Genomic DNA, 20,300 nt, shown 5'->3' with positions numbered 1-20,300 from the left:
CCTGCTTCCAGACCATCCATTCCCGTCTGACTCTGCAGCCAGACAGATCTTTCCAGAACACTAACCTGATTCTGTCATGCCCTGGCCTGACCTCCTTCAAAGTCTGCCAATTGCCAAGAGGGTCATTACAAAACTCAGCATAAAATACTAAGGCCTTCAGATCTGGTTCCTGCTTCTCTTCTACCTTTTAACCCCCAGCATTATGGTCTCTTATGTCCGTCATCTTCCTGTGGAGACGAGAGGCCTTGTGCTCTGGAGCCACACAGCCGGAGTCCTCTCCCAGCTCTGCTATTTGCTGGCTGTCTGACCTTGGCCGAGTTTCCTCTCTCTCTCTCTTTTTTTTTTTTTTTTTTTTTTTTTAAGATGGAGTCTTGCTCTGTCACCCAGGCTGGAGTACTGTGGTGCGATCTCGGTTGACTGCAACCTCTGCCTCCCAGGTTCAAGCAATTCTCCTGCTTCAGCCTCCCAAGTAGCTGGGATTACAGGTGCCCGCCACCACGCCCGGCAAATTTTTTTGTATTTTTAGTAGAGATGGGTTTTCACCATGTTGGCCAGGCTGGTCTTGAACTCTTGACCTCAGATGATCTGCCTGCCTTGGCCTCCCAAAGTGCTGGGATTACAGATGGTGACCCACCTCGCCCAACCCCAGAGTTTTTCTCTTGCCTCAATTTTTCATCTATAAACTGGGGATGATAACAGTAATATGCTTCATAGGGTTGTTGTTAATATTATTTGCATATAGAATACATAAATGTATGCAAAGCACTTAGAATAGTATGTGGCGCATAGTAGGTACTTTATAAGTGTTAGTCAACATTATTCATTGAAAATGTGGGGTATCTCACTATGTTGCCCAGGCTGGAGTACAGTGGCTGTTCACAGGAGTGGTCCTGGCTCACTGCAGCCTCGAACTCCTGGCCTCAAGGGATCCTCCTGCCTCAGCCTCCCTAGTAGCTGGGACTATAGGCACGTGGCACTGTACTGGCTGCAACGTCTTCCCTTTGACTTCAACTTCTCCTGTTCATCTGATGGCTTGAATAGCCATTCAAGCAACCTATCGAGCAACCTCAGATCAGTTCCTTGACCTTCACTTCCAATTTATTCAATCCACCCGCACTCATGACCACCCCAGAATTGGCCAGCACTTACACTAGCAGAACTGTCTTTGAAATCTTACACTTCAGTATTCCACCTTCTGACAGCACCCACCTATCCTTCCAGCTATCTTAATATAAATGATTTTTTATTTGCTCATTTTCTTTCCAGGTTGTCCAGATTTTTGGCCTCTCCTTTTACTATCAGATCTTTCTAGCTTTTTAAAATTTTCCTACTGAGTTTGTACATTACTGATCCCTTGAACTCTTACCAAGTTCTTGAACTTTCTTGCACATCCATTCCCTCATGTATTCACTCAGTGAACATCCAGGGACTGTGTCAGGGACCAGCACACATGATCTCTGCCTGCAGAGCTTAGAGTGGAAGAAGGCAAAAAACATATTCACAGTTACACAATTTTGCATGAGAAAAATGCTGGAAATGAAAACAACAGGCTGCCAGGTTGGAGAATAAAATGGAGAACTGAAAGAGGAGAGTCTTCAGGGATGGCTTCTGAAAAGGTTCTTTGAATGTCACCAGATTGAGGCCATATGGACACATTGACGAGGACAGTTTTTTTGTTGGTTTGTTTTCAGGAGAAAAGTGTTGGGATTGAAATACTTTCAGAGTTAATAAAAGTGGACTGGGTGCGGTGGCTGAGGCCTGTAATCTCAGCACTTTGGGAGGCCAAGGTGGGTGGATCCCTTGATTCTAGGAGTTGGAGACCAGCCTGAGAAACAGTGAGACCCCATGTCTACAAAAATTTAAAAATTTGCCAGGCATAATGGCACATGCTTGGGCCCCAGCTACTTGGGAGGCTGAGGTGGGAGGATCTCTTGAGCTCACTGTGATTGCACCACTGCACTTCAGCCTGGATGACAGAATGAGACCCTGTCTGAAAAACCAGCATTAGTAAAAGTGACAAAGTAGAGATACAAGTAGAAGTAGAAAAGGTTCACACAGGCTCTGTTTTGGCAGTTTAGAGGGGGAAGCAGAGAAAATGGCAGATACTAGAGCAGGCAGGACTGGCTCCTTGTTAAAAAATTAAGAATTTATAAGCAGCGACGGCAGGAACACTTGAAACCAGGACATGCAGAGGCCGGGCAATGTGGCTTGTGCTTGCAGAGGTCTCGACGCACTCACGAAGACTGAGCTCTGACAGCATGCACTGTGTGCCCAGTGAGGTTGAAGCAAGATCCGGTCTACAAATGAGGCATATTGATCATATTAGAGGGGACATAGGTGACGTGTGCTTGTAGTCCAGCTACTCGGTAGGCTGAGGTGGGAGAATTGCTTGAGCCCAGGAGGTTGAGGCTGCAGTGAGCTATGATTATAGCACTGCACTCTAGCCTGGGCTAGAGAGTGAGAACCTGTCTCTAAAAGAAAATAAAAGGGGATGCAACCCAGAGTGTATGTGGAGGGGTTAGACAGGAGTGACAAGTCCTCCACTGTAACAGGAAGAAAGAAAACTATAGATGCAAGAGGGTTAGTAACACGCTGTGATGGCTTCAGTTTTTCAATGACGGGTGAAACAAGGCTCCTAGGAGTGGGGGAGGGTAGGAGGAGAAGGGGAATGAGGGGCTGAAGTAGACAGAAGTGTGTGGAAGTTGGTGGGGTTGGAGTTTCGCCAGCTGAAAGTAGAAGAGTGGATAGGGGAGTTGGTGTTTGTGAGAGCAAAGAGATGAAACAAAGAATCCAGATTCTTTGTTAGACAAAGTCAAGATTTGAGTGAAATAAGAGGGGCCAAGCGTTAGCATATTGATTCTAGTGACTTGTGATATTGAAGGGGCACTCGAGAAAGTGGGCTGAAAGATAGGGCTTTGTAATCAGAGAGGACAAAATTTAAATCCGTGATTTTGGAAGAGGGTAATTTTTGTGATGACAAGGTCCAGGATATCTCTTGGGTGGTGTGTGGTTGGGTTACAAGAAGTCTCTGGATGAGGAAGCCAAGGAGCCGAGAGAGGAATTGCGTGGGTCATCAACATGGAGTTGAAATTACCAGGAATGATGAGGGCATAGGATGGAGCTAAGCCTTCAGGACAAGTGCTAAGTCTTCACTCTTCTCTCAAGATGGGAAAATAATGTACCATTAAAATTATTTTTCTTCTAGGCATGGTGGCTTACACCTATAATCCTAGCACTTTGAGAGGCCGGGTGGGAGAATTGTTTGAGCCCAGGAGTTTAAGACCAGCCTGGGCAATATAGCAAGACCCATCTCTACAAACAAAATTAGCAGGGCTTAGTGGAGGATCACTTGAGCCCTGGGGGTCGAGGCTGCAGTGAGCCATGATCAAGCCACTGCACTTCAGTCTGGGTGACAGACACCCTGTCTGAAAATTTTTTTTTTTTCTTACAACAGCGTTTCTAAGTTTTGCGAACTCCTCTCTTCTTCCACTTCATCAGAGAGATCAAATCTCTGTCGGACTGAAGGGGGCACAGTTCTTGCTTTGAGCCAGGAGAGGGAGCAAGAGACTGCAACAAAAGGTTCTGAATCTAAATGAAGCCATTTGGAAAACAAAGGGGTGGATCACAAAAGAGCTTGTGGTCCCCCTGACCTTTCTGCATTAGTTTCCTAGGGTTGTTCTAATAAATTACCACTAGCTTGGGCCTTACAATAGTGAACATTTATCCTCTCACAGCTGGAGTGCAGTGGTGTAATCTTGGCTCCGCCTCCTGGGTTCAAGCAATTCTCCTGCTTTAGCCTCCCAAGTAGCTGGGACTACAGGTGTGTGCCACTGCACCTGGCTAATTTTTGTATTTTTAGCGGAGATGGGGTTTTACCATGTTAGCCAGGCTGGTCTCGAACTCCTGACCTCAAGTGATCTGCCCACCTCAGCCTCCCAGAGTGCTGGGATTACAGGTGTGAGCCACCACACGGGGCCCATGATATGCTTTTTTTAAAAAAAAAACAGCCTCAGAAATTTTGAACTACTTTTTCTAAAACCAGCTTTATTGAGAAATAATTCACATGCCAGACATTCACCAGTTTGGTATATTTCCAGATCATTGTTCATCACAATCAATTTGAAAACATTTTTATCACCCCAAAAGAGTCCCCATACCCATTGGCAGTTCCCGTTTCTCCCAACTTCCCTGGCACCCAGTCCCTGGTAGCCTACCCTATCACTGGAGATTTACCTTTCCTGGACTTTTTACAGAAATGGAGTCAGACAGTAGAAACACAGTCTTTTAAATTACTGATGGGCCGAGCTGGGCGCTGTGGCTCACTCCTGTAATCCCAGCACTTTAGGAGGCCAAGGTGGGCAGATCACTTGAGGTTAGGAGTTTGAGACCAGTCCGGCCAATATGGTGAAATCCTGTCGCTACTAAAAATGCAAAAATCAGTTGGGCATGGTGGTGCACACCTGTAATCCCAGCTACTCAGGAGGCTGACGCAGGAGAATCAATTGAACCCAGGATGCAGAAGTTGCAGTGAGCCAAGATCACACTACTATACTCCAGCCTGGGCGACAGAGTGAGATTCTGTCTTAAAAAAAAAAAAAAAAAAAAAAAAAAGATTATGAACAGCGGGTTAGATGTCATTCTTTTGATTTTAGGGTTGTATTCAAGTATAAGACTCATTCTTGGCCGGGCGCGGTGGCTCAAGCCTGTAATCCCAGCACTTTGGGAGGCCGAGACGGGCGGATCACGAGGTCAGGAGATCGAGACCATCCTGGCTAACACGGTGAAACCCCGTCTCTACTAAAAAAAATACAAAAAACTAGCCGGGCGAGGTGGCGGGCACCTGTAGTCCCAGCTACTCAGGAGGCTGAGGCAGGAGAATGGCGTGAACCCGGGAGGCGGAGCTTGCAGTGAGCTGAGATCCGGCCACTGCACTCCAGCCTGGGCGACAGAGCGAGACTCCGTCTCAAAAAAAAAAAAAAAAAAAAAAAAAAAAAGACTCATTCTTTTCACAATGAGCGGTTAAAGCAGCAAAGCTGTAGACATCTGTAGCCTTTGACGGCTTAGGGAATAGGAGGAAGATCTCTGGAGCCCCCCCTTTTCTCTCTCCTTCCCCCGCAGCCCTCTTCTTTGCCACCACCAGCCGAGGGAACAGTCTTGGGGGAAAGGAAACATCCAAACTGAGCGCTGTGGGGAGAGAGGAATGAAGGCATGGTAAGAGACATGCGGGGCTGTTCCCGGCTTGCTCACCACCTCGTCCTCTTCCTCTTCCTCACCAAGACCACGGAGTTCCCCCAGCCTTAGAGCAGAAGTGTGGTTGCGCCTCTGCAGTAAGCTGGGTGTGGGACTGGCCGGCCGGCATCTGCACTCTATGCCGAGTACCTGTGCCTGGGTGACCCTTCCCCTGCGACTCCAGTGTGACCTTCCTTCCCACGCCTCTTGTTTCCCTGGGAGTCTTCCACATTCAGCCGTGTCAAGCTCAGGGAACAGCAGGAGGAAAATGGGATCCCCCCAGAGTTAGGGGCTGGGGGATGGGTTGCCGCAGGTACTAACAGGCAAACCTGTCCTGTTCTTCCAGCCGGGTGCCAGTGGTAGTTGACAGGGAAGGGGCTCCTGAGGAAGACAGCAAGTGGGGAGAGAGGGAGAGACAGAGAAGATGACGACGTTGGAAGTCTCTGCGGTGGCCCAAGGGGGCAGTGGGGCCTGGAGGAGGTGGTCCGGCTTCTGCTCCCACCAGCCCATGGGCCACTTGGTCCCTTTGCTACGGACCCTGCTGTGGGCAGCCATGGTGGGGTGGAGGCGTGTCCCTGGCACCCCCATGTCTCCCCGCAAGAGTTTCCTGAGGAATCTGTGGGCATCCCGACGCCCTCTGGGTTTCACCTGGAGAACCACTGCTCACAAGTGGCCTCTCCTTATTTCTTTGAGCAACTTGAACTCTTTGTGAAATGGGCTCCACGGAGGCCTGTGCCAGTGGAGACAGGAAACATCGCCGCCGTTTTCAAGATGGTTCCGTTCACTCTTTGTCCTAGTGACCCTGTACTCAGCTCCCACTGTGATGGCTTGGGCGGGGGGATGGGCTCGTTTTCTGGATAGTTCCACTGCCTCTGCCCCACTGTATGCGAGCCTGGTGAGGGAGGGCATGCTCAGGCCCCCTCCAGCCCTGGGCCTGCTGTCCTTCAGTGGCCTGTGTTCTGAAGACACAGGTGTGTCTCTGTCACCCACTACCCACCGAGTCACAGGCACCTGGGGCGGGAAGGAAGGTAAATGCTCCTCGAGGGAGAGTGTGTGTATGAGGGTGGGGTGCGTGGCTGGGGGGCACATGAATGGTAGCCTCCACTTAGGCGCCTGTACCCACCTTCCAGCAGGTCAGCACGCCTGAAGCCAGCAACTTTGTTGTGTTCTCTGGGCCTCAGCAGTCACGACTTTGGGCCACGAGATGTGCCCTTGTCACATTTATTTAAAGAGTTGAAATCTGAAAGGTGCATTAGAAATCGTTCTATTTCTTTTTTTTTTTTTTTTTTTTTTGAGGCGGAGTCTCGCTCTGTCGCCCAGGCTGGAGTGCAGTGGCCGGATCTCAGCTCACTGCAAGCTCCGCCTCCTGGGTTTACGCCATTCTCCTGCCTCAGCCTCCGGAGTAGCTGGGACTACAGGCGCCCGCCACCTCGCCCGGCTAGTTTTTTGTATTTCTTAGTAGAGACGGGGTTTCACAGTGTTAGCCAGGATGGTCTCGATCTCCTGACCTCGTGATCCGCCCGTCTCGGCCTCCCAAAGTGCTGGGATTACAGGCTTGAGAAAATCGTTCTATTTCTAGAGTCACCCTAAATACACTGCGGCGGAAGATGGCCAAGAGCTATTGTGAAGTGAAAGTAGGAACTGGAAAACGGTGCACTCAGCATGATCTCACACATGCACACATGTGTACACCTGTGTGTATACATGTATAAAAGATCTGTACACATGTATGTGTATAATACTCATACGTGTGTGCGTGTGTGTGTGTCCAGGTGGTCTGGAGATTTATATACATAATACAACCGGAAGAAATATACACTAAAGAGGTAGCATTATCTCTTGAAAGTGGGATTGGGATTATGTGGGGAGGGGAACTTTTAAACATTAATTTACGGAAAAGAAATGGAAAACGTTCTGGTTCAGTCTAGCCAGGGTAAGTTTGAGACGTGGACCCCAGGGTGACTTGCACCTCAACCACTGCTCTCTGCCAGTGGCCTGGCCCTTGGTGTGAGTGTTTACAACCTCAGAAGTTACTTGTCCTGCAGCTGATTTCTTCCGATGGCTGGAGAATGTGTATGGCATTGTCCATCTCTGTTTCTCCTTAATGAAATTGCCTGGCAGCCACGGTATTTCAGAGAAGTCTTAGCCCCTAGTCACTCTCCCATGTAGCTCTCCGTTCCATTTTCCACGGGAATGACTGCTCTGACATCAGAATCGGCAATGGCAGCAGGAAGCCGTATCATCAAAGGTGCGAGGTTGAGCCCTGGAGAGAGAGGTGTTCATAGGGTAATTTTTGCAACAGTTGGAAAATGCTCTGCTGGACAGACCTGGCTTTTGCCCAGAGGCTCAGCAGGAGTTGGTCCACGTGCTCCGTTCTCATTTCCACCACCCAGTTACTCCCTGGGCCACCTGCCTGCCGCAGAACCTGAAGTCAAATCACCAGAGGCTCAGCTTTCTGGTCCACGGGGGGCTGTTTCTTTTTCTATTTATTTTATTTTATTTATTTTTGAGATGGAGTCTCACTCTGTAACCAGGCTGGCGTGATCTTGGCTCACTGCAACCTCCACCTCCTAGGTTCGAGTGATTCCCCTGCCTCAGCCTCCGGAGTAGCTGGGACTACAGGTGCACGCCATCATGCCCAGCCAATTTTTTTTTTTTTTTTTTTTTTTTTTTTTGAGACGGAGTCTCGCTCTGTCGCCCAGGCTGGAGTGCAGTGGCCAGATCTCAGCTCACTGCAAGCTCCGCCTCCCGGGTTCCCACCATTCTCCTGCCTCAGCCTCCCAAGTAGCTGGGACCACAGGCGCCGCCACCTCGCCCGGCTAATTTTTTGTGTTTTTAGTAGAGACGGGGTTTCGCCGTGTTAGCCAGGATGGTCTCGATCTCCTGACCTTGTGATCCGCCCGTCTCGGCCTCCCAAAGTGCTGGGATTACAGGCTTGAGCCACCGCGCCCGGCCCACCCAGCCAATTTTTTTGTATTTTAGTAGAGACCGGGTTTCATCATGTTGGCCAGGATTGTCTTGATCTCCTGACCTCATGATCCGCCCGCCTCGGCATCCCAAAGTACTGGGATTATAGGCATAAGCCGCCACACCTGGCCATGTGTGACTGTTTCTAGGAGAGATTTCTGTCTCATCCCTTCTCTTCCTTTTTTCTTTCTCTCCCTCAAAATTTTCCAGTGTTCCTGGGAGGGCTAGTCAGTTGCAACTTAAGAGTGGCATAGTAGTGGGCTCTCTGCCTGAAAGCTGAGGAGTTGGGACTTTAGAGTGGATGAGTGGAGGGATCGTTTTGGAGAGGAAGGCAGTGACTGGAAACTAGGTGGCAAGAAGGCATCGTTTTGCACTTCCACTCATCCTGTCTCTTCCCCATAGCAAAAAGAACTGCAGTAAATTCTGGGGATTTGCAGTATTGACATCAAGTCCCCAGGGTGTCCCAGCAGAAGGGGTGGCAGCGACTGTGGGCTGTTTCTACTGAATGGAAGGCTCCATCTCAGGAAGCAATAAACGGCAGCGAGGTTTTTTGGGCACGTGGCATCTGTGAGATCTGAGGGGATCAGATAATGCCCAGGAAGGATTCTGAAAGCAAGTGAGAACATTCAAAAATGCTCATTGACAGCACAGCCATGTACAGATGATCTGGGAGATCTTAAAGGAGGCATTTTTCCAGGGATGGGGAATCTCAGGTTGGCTTCGGAAGGTTGGCTGAAACGAGGGCCAGTGCCCTCTCCCTGGACTGCCTGCTTAGGTTAGAATGCATGTGTGCCTCCCTCACTAAGGTTTCATCAGTAATTTATTCTTTTTTTTTTTTTGGCGGGGGGAGACAGTCTCACTCTGTCACCCAGGCTGGAGTGCGATGGTGTGATCTCTGCTCACTGCAACCTCTGCCTCCCGGGTTCAAGTGATTCTCCTGCTTCAGCCTCCCAAGTAGCTGGGATTACAGGCACCTGCCACCGTGCCCGGCTAATTTTTGTATTTTTAGTAGAGAGAGGGTTTCACCACATTGGCCAGGCTGGTCTCGAACCCCTGACATCAGGTGATCCACCTGCCTTGGCCTCCCAAAGTGCTGGGATTACAGGCATGAGCCACTGTGCCCCACCAGGGATTCATTCTTTAAAAAGGTCTGAAGTATCTCAAAGTAGATTGTAGCCGCCATACACTGAACAAACAAACAAAGCATTCTTCAGTTGCGCATGGTGGCTCACGCCTGTAATCCCAGCACTTTGGGAGGCCAAGGCAGGTGGATCACCTGAACCCAGGAGTTTGAGATCAGCCTGGCCAATGTGATGAAACCCCGTCTCTACTAAAAATACAAAAATTAGCTGGGCGTGGTAGCGCATCCCTATAATCCCAGCTACTTGGGGGGCTGAGACAGGAGAATCGCTTGAACCCGGAAGGTAGAGGTTGCAGGGAGCGAAGGTCACGCCACTGCACTCCAGCCTGGCGACAGAGCGAGACTCCGTCTCAAACAAAACAAAAACCATTCTCCATTCGTCTCATAATTGAGTTTGGATTGGGCAACTGAGGCATGAACAGGATGTGAAGGAATGGAGATGTGGGTGTGGACGGTGTTATTGAGTAGTGTGGGAGAGAATGAGGGAGAGTTGAAGAGGGCATCTGGGATTGAGAAATGTCTTGAGGGGTGATGTTGCAGCCTCTGGTCAAGAAGCCAGTGTCCAGGGAGAGGCTGCACATATCAGAAAGGGAGGACAATGTGAGCCCCATGGATGAGTGAGCAGGGGCAGGTCCTGAGGGAGTGCTTCTGTGAATTTGGCATCCTGGGCAAATTTGGCAACAGATGGGCAAAAACCCAGAGGTGGAGAGAGGAGATGGGATCTCACATGAAGCTCAGCCTGGAGAAGTATCTGGAACTCTGAGCTCGGTGGGGGCGCAGAGCGGGATGGGCATGAGAGAGCATGGAGGCTGGGGACGGGAATGGGGGCGTGGGCCCCTATGGCCTCTGTGTCTCCATGGAGTGGGCTGAGTGGTCGTCTGCTGAGATGAGTGTGGTGGGAAAGAGACGGGGGCTCCAAGGAGAGAGCTTAAGCTCCGGCTCTTGGGCATGCCCTGCAGAGTCTGCCTGATGCTGGAAAAGGAGGACAAGGAGAGGAGGGAAGTGCAGTGCTGAGGGATAGAGGCTCTGATGGGGTAAGCCGAGGCTCCCTGGGAATGTGCAAAGGGGAATTTTATCCAACTTGGAGGCTGAGCAGTAAGGTTTTCTGAGGGATGTGTCACTTAATTAAGGTACGATTTGAAGAAAGAAGAGGGGTGAGCTTGGCAAAACTGTTACTGGAAAGAGGTCTTGATCCAGACCCCAAGAGAGGGTTCTTGGATCTTGTGCACAAAATAATTCAGGGTGAGTCCATAAAGTTTATCACACAAGTTTATTAAGAAAGTAAAGGAATGAGAGTAGTTATTCCATAGACAGGAGTGGCCCGGGCTGCTGGATGGAGTATATTCATGGTTGCTTATGGATTCTATGCAAAACCAGGGGTGGGTTGTTCATGAGTTTTCTGAGAAAGTGATTTCCTGGAACTGAGGGTCCCTCCCCTTTTTAGACTACCTAGGGTAACTTCTGGACATTGCATGGCATTTGTAAATGGTCAATTAGCAAATAAGTAGCAATGAGGATGATCAGAGGTCACTTTCATCACCATCTTGGTCTTGGTGGGTTTTGGCTGGCTTCTTTACTGCATCCTGTTTTATCGGCACGGTCTTTGGGACCTGTATCTTGTGATATCAGTCCTGCCAACCTCCCATCTCATCCTGTGACTGAGAATGCCTAACCTCCTGAATGCAGCCCCTATTCAAGATCGAGTCACTCATTCAAATTCCTCTGACAAAGTTAGGAAGGCATTCCAGGCTGTCAGCGGCAGGCACAATATTCCAGAGTGAGACAGCCTCAAGTGTCCTGGGGTGCGGTCATGATTAACCTTGACCAAGGAAAGGTTTGGCCCTTATCCCCGGCACCCAGGAGGCCACCTCTAAGCCCTTGGAATTGCCTCCCTGATAAGAGTGCATTTATTTACCTGGGGGCCTTGAGCCGCAAGAGATAGTCTCTGCTAACAGTGTGACCTATGGGGGTCCCTTGGGCCAAGTGGTGTCAGCTCAACCTCTGCAGGGGCTGGAAACCAGCATCAGCCAACAGGATCAGCCATGTCTGGGTGACCAGCCCCCAGTAGAAATCTTGGACACCAAGGCTCAGGTGAGCGGCCCTAGCTGGCAGCGCTTTGTGTGTTTCGGCACATCGTTGCTGGGAGGAGTAAGCACTGACCGTGCAACTCCACCAGAGGAGGATGATGGAGGGGGCCTGGTCTCTCCTGGCCTCTGTCCACGTGGCTCTTCCCTTGCTGATTGATTGGAATCTATACCCTTTCACTGTGATAAACCATGACCATGAGTGTTACAGCTTCTCTGAGTTCTCAGTTGTTCTCGTGAATTAATGGACCTGATCTTCCAGTGGAATGGGGTGGGCGGGAACCAGATTGGCCTGTGATGTCCTGTGATGTCCTAGAATAGCCAGGTCACAGGTGGGCCTTCCCATCCGTGGAAGGTGATGAGCCCAGCCTGGCTGGTGCAATCCGGGGTCATTGTCAGGAGTCATTCATGCCAAGAGATGGTTTAGTTTCCGTTCTGTGTGCGTTTTTGGGGGAAATGCATACAGAAAGCACTACTCTCTGTCTCTGCATGGCTTCCTGTTGAGGGGACCAGGGAGGATGCAGTAAGAGAGATGGCCTTTGAGCTGGTCTCTGAGGTCCCCTTTAGGAATTGGTAAATAACACAACCCCAAAAGGAGAGGGACTTGGAGAAACCCAATGCTGGCTGGGGTGACAGATTTGCCCCTGAAGCCTTTGGGTTGGACCCAGCTGTGTGGCAGCTCCCCCGCCTATCTCCCCAGGCTTAGCTCCCACGTGCCCTCTAGTCTCGTCTATTGCTCTGCCCCCAGTGTTGGCCCCAGAGGTCCCCAGCCTTCCTGCTGAAGTGCCTGGGCTCCTGAGGAATGGAGTCCAAGCTTCCTCACGCTCAGCCAGCAGCACTGGCCTGGGGCATGGATCACATGCCCTTTGGGGAGCGGGTGAGTCCTCTAGGAGTAGGTCCCGCACTGCCCCTCTGGCCTCTCACAGCCCCACTCGGATTATGTATTTGGAGATGGGCTCAGGGAGCCTCAGCTCTAGGCTTGCTGGTGACCCCAGGCCCTGTGGCATCTGGCCAGGAAGCTCCTGTGCAGTGTAGGCCAATAGCCAGCCTCCCTTTTAAGTGGCATTTTGAAAGCCAGCTGCTCCCATTGGCCCACCTGAAGACATCCCTTCTCCTGCCTCTCCTCAGCAGGGGCCTGCCTCCAGGTCTGCTCAGCTGAGCAGGGCATCACGGAATGGTCTTCCTTATCCTTCTTCTCGACACTATTTGGTGACATTCTTTTCAGTCTACTGGCAGAATGAATCCTACCTAATAACGGTTGTGGTTTCCACAGCCCTCAGCCCTCCACCCTCCCCACTCTGTTGGCCAGTCTAGCTTGGGCCTTGGTGGCCAGTGTTGGTCACATGCTGCCAACAAGGGGCCAGGACACGAAAATGTCGGAAAAGGTAATTTGCGAGTCATACCATGGGTCAGGTCTGAGATGTGAAGTCAGCTTACATGGCTAGAAGGGCTCCAAGGTAAGCTGAACCAATGAATTACTGTAGCTCAAGCAAACTGGTCAGAAAGCACCCCGGGCGGCAGACACTGGCAGGGTCCTGTAGGTGCTGTCCAGGACGGGGAGACTCTTAGCTTGGAAGCATTCAGCCTCACTGGCAAGGTTGGCCAATGAGAGGGACATTTGGCTCATCTCAGCCTGCTGTCATTAACTGTCAGGTTCATCTAGCTGACCCCCACCCAGCCCCGCACCATGTTCCTTTCGTGCTCATAAAGCCTTGGGCTATGATGTGGCTTTCTGCACGTACACTTCCAGGAAAAGCGTGTCCCAGCATGCCAACCCCTGTGCACCCCCTATCTGGCCTTCCCCCAACAAGCACACTTCTGCCTCGCAGGTGAGAGTGTCACTGCACACCTCGAAACTGTATCCCTCCCAAAGCTATATAACTGGGCGTCTAAGTGTAAAATCAGGTTTTCAGACACTTAATACCTAGTTAGCAGTAACAACTGATTCCAATGGGAAGATACCAGACGGTGCTGCGCCTTGTTAGTAGTACCTGCTAGCAAGCCACATCTTGAATAACAAAGCTGATTTGGGGGACAAATTTGGTGTCATTTGCTCGAGGGCCTGAACCGCAGGTCAGGACCTTTTCACGTGGTCTTTCCCTGTCACCAGCAGCTCACACTGGCTGACAGGACTCCCTCCAGGCTAGACGCCTCCAGCCCTCACTGTGTAGTCAGGAAGCTTTTCTTCCCCTTTTCTCTAAGGGCTGTGGTCTCCCAGAGGCGCCAAGCTGGTGTGGGGTATGGCTGTGCTGGGGGAGAATCTCAAAGCAAAAGCAGGGTTTAGCGCAGACCAAAGCTTACCTGGAAAGGCAATGTGAAAAACAGTGGGGAACCCCAACCCTGCCCCTCCAACAAGGGGCTACTCTGATGTTTGAAAACCACTAGACATAGACGTGAGGTCAACTGTCTGACCAGGAGATTGGGAAGGAAACAAAGCCGCTTACCCACGTTGGAGCATAACATAAAGGATGCTGAGGTCAGATGGCAATGTGACCCATATCTGGCAAGAATAGATGTATATGTTACAAACACAGACTATAAAAAAACTGTCAGCCTTTGAGGAAGATACTGTCTTTGTAATGTAGAAATAACCAGTCTGTACAGACTTGGAAGTGGTAAAACCAAAGCTTATGAAAATATTTTTGTTTTTGTTTTTTTTGTTTTTTTTTTGGTGAGTCTGGCTCTGTCACCCAGGCTGGAGTGCAGTGGCGGGATCTCAGCTCACTGCAAGCTCAGCCTCCCTTCATAATTCTCCTGCCTCAGCCTCCCGGTAGCTGGGACTGGCCCATACCTGTGGCTAGTTTTGAGGTCTGGCTGGCTGTCCCTTGAGGCTGGAGTGCAGTGGGGCGATCTCGGCTGCTACAGCTCCATACTCCCAGGTTCGGAGCCATTCTCATACCTCAGCCACCTCCAGTAGCTGGGACTACAGAGCCCGCCGCCGCCCGGCTAGTTTTTTTTGTATTTTTTAGTAGAGGCGAGGGGTTTCACCATGTTAGCCAGGATGGATGCCGATCTCCTGACCTGCGTGATCCGCCGCCTACGGCCTCCCAAAGTGCTGGGATTACAGGCTTGAGCCGCAGCGCCCGGCCAGTTTTATTTTTAGTAGAGGCCGGGTTTCACTGTATTATGGGATGGTCTCGATCTCCCTGACCTCGTGATCCACCCGTCTCGGCCTCTAAAGTGCTGGGATTGAGCACCCGAGCCCACCCAGCGCCCGGCCTGAAAATATTTTTAAAAATATTAAAAATTTCCCTAGCAGAACAGCCTACTGTGTGGAGCATAATACAGCAACATTAATTTTAGGTCAAATCCTTTGGACATAATGTGACCTAAAAGTGCATCACATTTAGAGATGCACTTTTGCTTCTATAATGTTTCAATATTTTAAAAGTGTTTTTCATGTAAGAATGAAACATTAAGACACTGTTGTGTACTTCTCCTGTTACGGTATAAGCAGCAGCAGTACTGTGGACAAAATACCCAGCTCTCGTCTGGGTCTGAATCATCCTGGCTCTGCCCTTACTAGCTGGGTTATCCTGGAGGGTATATTAATATCTCTGGTTAGCCTAACAATCACTTCATCTATGAGCTGCAAGGCTGTTGAGGGTTAAATAAGACCTCATGTAAAATGTTTAAACCTAGCACACGGAAAGGGCTTCTATCTGCTACCCTGGTGCTCAGCAACTTATTAATGTAGAAACACTCATCCAATCATTTTTAGTACTTAAAATGCTATTTATCAACTAAACTCAAGCATGATGGAAAAAAAGTTGGAATTACTTCAGATTTTGAGGTAGAATGAGCTTCACTAATTTTGTAACAGAGTAACACTCTGTAATATGACATTGTACTTTTAAACTGAAGACTCCTTATGAAAAGTTAAAAATGTGTTCTTAAAACAAATTTATTGAAGTTGAGCATATTTACATTATACAATTGTGCATATCTGTATTTTAAAATTATACAATCGTTCACTGTGTAAAATCTGCAAGATACAGGTAAGCAAGCAAAGAAAAATTATCCCACCAGAGATAAATCTTTTTAATCTTTTGGTAAATCACCTTTAGAGCTGTTTTGCAGGGTAGATACATAACACAAACAACTGGTGGCATTAAATCTGCATGATTTTTGAAAAGCGATTCTGGAGTGAATAAAACTCAATTGCAACTTTAGAAGAGAAGCACTGCCAGCCGGGTGCGGTGGCTCCTGCCTGTAATCCCAGCACTTTGGGAGGCCAAGGTGGGTGGATCACTTGAGTTCATGAGTTCGAGACCAGCCTGGCCAACATGGTGAAACCCCATATCTACTAAAAATACAAAAATTAGCTAGGCGTGGTGGTGTGCGCCTGTAATGCCAGCTACTTAGGGGGCTGAGGCACGAGAATCGCTTGAACCCAGGAGGTGGAGGTTGCAGCAAACCAAGACATGCCACTGCACTACAGCCTGGGAGACAGAGACTCAAAAAAAAAAAGAGATATACACTGCCAATATATGAAAGTACTTTGTAGGAAGTACCTGAACAATGAATACACTCTATACTGCCTACAGGTATAGCTTTAAGAATGCCACATTTAAAGCACAAGGTTGATGGGTTGATGCTTTCCAAAAACGCCAGCACTTTAGAGGAACGGTCTTATTTAGTACTGCCAGCTCTGTAAAGTATTATAAGCCCTTTGATGATACAGCACCATCCCCATTTTACAGATAAGGAAACAGAAGCACAGGCAAGTAACACACTTTGAGCCACGCTATTAGTAAGGGCTGAAACCTGAGGTGTCTCAGATGACTCCTCCGTCATAAAACCAAACTTTGATGCTCAATATTTTTAATGCTACCAAATTAGAAAAAAGAGAACATGGACACTTACATATTTTCACACTGAGTGTACTCTTCTTTATTAATATTTTATTTTTGAGATAGTGTCTTGCTCTGTTGTCGGGGCTGGAGTGCAGTGGCACAATCTCCACTCACCGTAACCTCCGCTTTCTGGGCTCGGGTGATCTTCCCACTTCAGCCTCCTGAGTCACTGGGACTAACAGGTGTGTGCAACTATGACCAGTTAATTTTTGTTTTTTCTTTTTTTTGGTAGAGATGGGGTTTCACCATGTTGCCCAGGCTAGTCTCGAACTCCTGGGTTCAAATCATCTGCTTACTGAAGCCTCCCAAAGTGCTGGGATTACAGGTGTGAGCCACCATGCCCAGGGTTTCAGTGTCAAACTCTGAATTTGAATGTGAATGTCAAACTGAGAAACAGGATGGAATGCACAAAAGTAGCGTGTAAACTGAGTAGCTGACATCAGTTGACAGTTAAAGTAATGACAGTATATAAGTATCAGGTGAATGTTCAAGGAATAGGAAACAACTTTGTTAGGATGTCTCTTAGGAAAAAAAACCCTTAAAAGTAAAATTACATACATCAGATTTTATCCAGATATTAAACTGATGCTGCTGAGGCAGGAGGATCACTTGAAGGACGGGTGTTTGAGACCAGAATGGGCAACAAAATTGAGACCCCACTTCTAATAAAATTAAAAGCAAACTAAAAAAGCTTATGCCAATATACATGTCAATGATCTAAGCTTTGGCTACATAATCGAATTTCTTGAATTTGACAAGTCAAAAAATTGCGATTACTGAACAGGCCATCTCACTGTTACTTCATGTGCAAGTCAGAGATTTGAAAAGAAAGAGGTATTAGAGACGCAGGAAGAAGGAAATGTCTAAATGGACCTTTTCTGTGCCAGGATTCTTCTTTAAAGACTTTCTTTTCTGAAATGTGTTGACTTGTTCATCTCTGAATGAGGAACAATCCAGTGTTTTATATTCAAATTATCCCATGAGTTGAGATTTCTTTTATTAGAAAATATATAATTTATAATTGTGACTTTAATTTTTAAAAATTACCTTCCAGAAAATATCCCGTCAGCATCAAGTACTGGCTTTGAATTTGGGTGAGCCTTGAATTGCTCAAACCTCCACTATCCTAATTTCTTTATTACATTCTAATTGGTATTGATAGATTTGATAGATAATCTTTTCTAAATTCCACTTGTGTAAATCCTACGTCAATATTACAAAGCAATTGCCACAAGAGATTCAAGTAAAATAAAAACATGGTTGATAAAAAAAAGACCAAAACTGTGTCATTCTTTTTTTAGCCAGTTTTAAAATTACAAATACATGTTTAGAATTTTTAAAAAAATTCATGCGATTCTCCTGTCTCAGCCTCCGTGGAGGCTACAGTGAGCCGAGACTATGTCACACTGCACTCCAGCATGGGCAACAGAGCAGGACTCTTTTAAAAAAAAAAAAAAAAAAAAAAACACACACACACACACACACACACACTATAAAGGGGAAGCACGATTCTCCTGCCTCAGCCTCCCTAGTAGCTGGGATTACAGGTGTGTGCCACCATGCCCAGCTAATTTTTTTTTTTGTATTTTTAGTAGAGACAGGGTTTTGCCATCTTGGCCAAGCTGGTCTCAAACTCCTGGGCTCAAGAGATCCACCTACCTTGGCCTCCCAACGTACTGAGATTATAGGTGTGAGCCACCACACCTGGCCTAAAACTAAAATTTTAAATTCAGTTCCTCACACTAGCTATTATTTCCATTGCTCAACAACCCCATGAGGCTAAAAGCTATCACACTGGGAGGGCGGACACCAAGCATCATATCATCACAGCAAGTTCACTGGGACAGTGCTGCTCTGTGGTAACCACAGCTGGGCACCTGCATGTATTTTTTTTTTAAATTATTACATACATGATTTTTCAAATTTTTTTTCTCCCATTCTGAGGGTTTTCACTTTCTTAATGGTGTCCTTTAAGACAAGTTAATTTTGATGAAGTCCCATTTATGTATTGTTTTCCTCTGTTGCCTGTGCTTTTGGTGTTGTATCTAAGAAACCATTCGTAAGCCCAACACCACAAAGATTTACTTCTGTTTTCTTCTAAGAGTTTAAACTCTTATATTTAGGTCTATGATCCATTTTGAGTTAGAATTTGTAATGTGGTAGGAAGTAGGGATCCTTTTGCTGGGCATGTAGCTATCAGTTGTCCCAGCACCATTTGTTGAAAAGACCACACCTTCTCTATTGAATGGTATTAGCATCCTTGTTGAAAATAAGTTGATCAGAAATGTATGGGTTTATTTCTAGATGTTCAGTTCCATTCCTCTGATCAATATGTCTGTCTATATGCCTACACTATCTTATTGTAGCTTCATAGCACATTTTGAAATTGGTAAAAGTGTCTTCCAACTTTGTTCTTTTCCAAGATTTTTTGGCTATTCTGGGTCCCCTGCATTTCTATATCAATTTTATCATCAGTTTGTCAATTTCTGCAAAAAATACAGCTAGGTTTTTGATAGGAATTGTGTTGAATATGTAGACTAATTTGGGCAACATTGCCATCTTACCAATATTAAGTCTTCTAATCCATGAACATGGATGTCTTTCCATTTATCTGGATCTTAATTTCTTTAAACAATATGTTGTAGTTTTATTCTTGATGCTACTGTATGTAAGATTTATTCTCATTTTCAGAATGTTTGTTGTTAGTATAGAATTAAAACTGATTTTTGTATAATATTTGATCTTGTATCCTGCAACCTGTCGAACTCATTACTTTTTAGGGATTCCTTAGCATTTTCTATATACAAGTATATATCAACTGTGAATACATAGAGTTTCACTTTTTTTGCAGTATAAATGGCTTTTATTAGCTTATTTGATTTTTTAGATGTTGAACAAACCTTGAATTCCTAACCTAACTGCTCTGGCTAGAACTTCAAGTACAATGCTGAATAGAAGTAGTGTGAGTGAACATCCTTGTCCTTCCCAATCTTAAAGCCTTCAGTCTATCACCATGAAGTATAATGTCATATGTGGGCTTTTCATAGATGTTATGTTATGTGTAGGAAGATTCCTTTTATTCCTAAGTTTGTTGAGTGTTTTTATCATGAAAAGTTTTGGATTTTATCAAATGCTATTTCTGTCTCTATTAAGACAATCTATGTGGGTTTTGTGCTTTATTAAATATGGTACAGTTGATCCTCATTATTCACAATTATGTATTTGTGAATTTACCAACTTGCTAAAATTTATAACCCTCAAATTGGTATCTGTGGCACTTGTGCAGTCATTTGTGGATATGTGTAAATGGATGAAAAATTTGAGTCACCCAATACACACGGTCCCAGCTGAGGCTGAACATGATGATGCTCTGCCTTCCTGTTTCAGCCTCTGCCTTCCTGTTTCAGCCTCATAGAGAAATGACTGGAGGGTGGAAATGGCAGGGGAAATTCAGTGTAGTACAAGAAGCTCTGGCTCCAGGGCCAGGTGGATGGGGTTTGAATTTCAGCTCTGACACCTGTTAGTGGGCATGTCACTTAACACTTGATACCTCACTTTCACTTCTGTAAAATAAAGTAGAATTTGCTAGGATGAATTAAGAATTCAAGCTCATAATGTGCATGAGATAAACATATGTATACACACATATACACAAACACATTCTCCTAAAAGCAGTTGTTCCATATTTAATTCAGTGTTTGTGGGAGAATATTTTGTAGAATATAATTACTGTCAATAATGAGAACTGACTGTACATTAGTTTATTTGATTTTTAGATGTTGAACCAACCTTGAATTCTTGGGATAAATTCCACTTGGTCATGATGTAGAATCCTTTTTATACGTTGCTGGATTCAGTTTGCTAATATTTTTGTTAATGATTTTTGTGTATTAATAAGGAATATTGGCTTATAGTTTTCTTGTGATATCTAGTCTAGTATCAGGGTAATACCTCCTAGAATACATTGGGAAGTATTCTATTCTCTCCTACTTTTAGAAACAGTTTGCAAAAAATTAGTGCTAA

The sequence above is a fragment of the Papio anubis genome, chromosome 19 (assembly GCF_008728515.1).
Source record: "Papio anubis isolate 15944 chromosome 19, Panubis1.0, whole genome shotgun sequence".
Lineage (NCBI taxonomy): Eukaryota > Metazoa > Chordata > Mammalia > Primates > Cercopithecidae > Papio > Papio anubis.
This window is presented reverse-complemented; position numbering follows the sequence as displayed.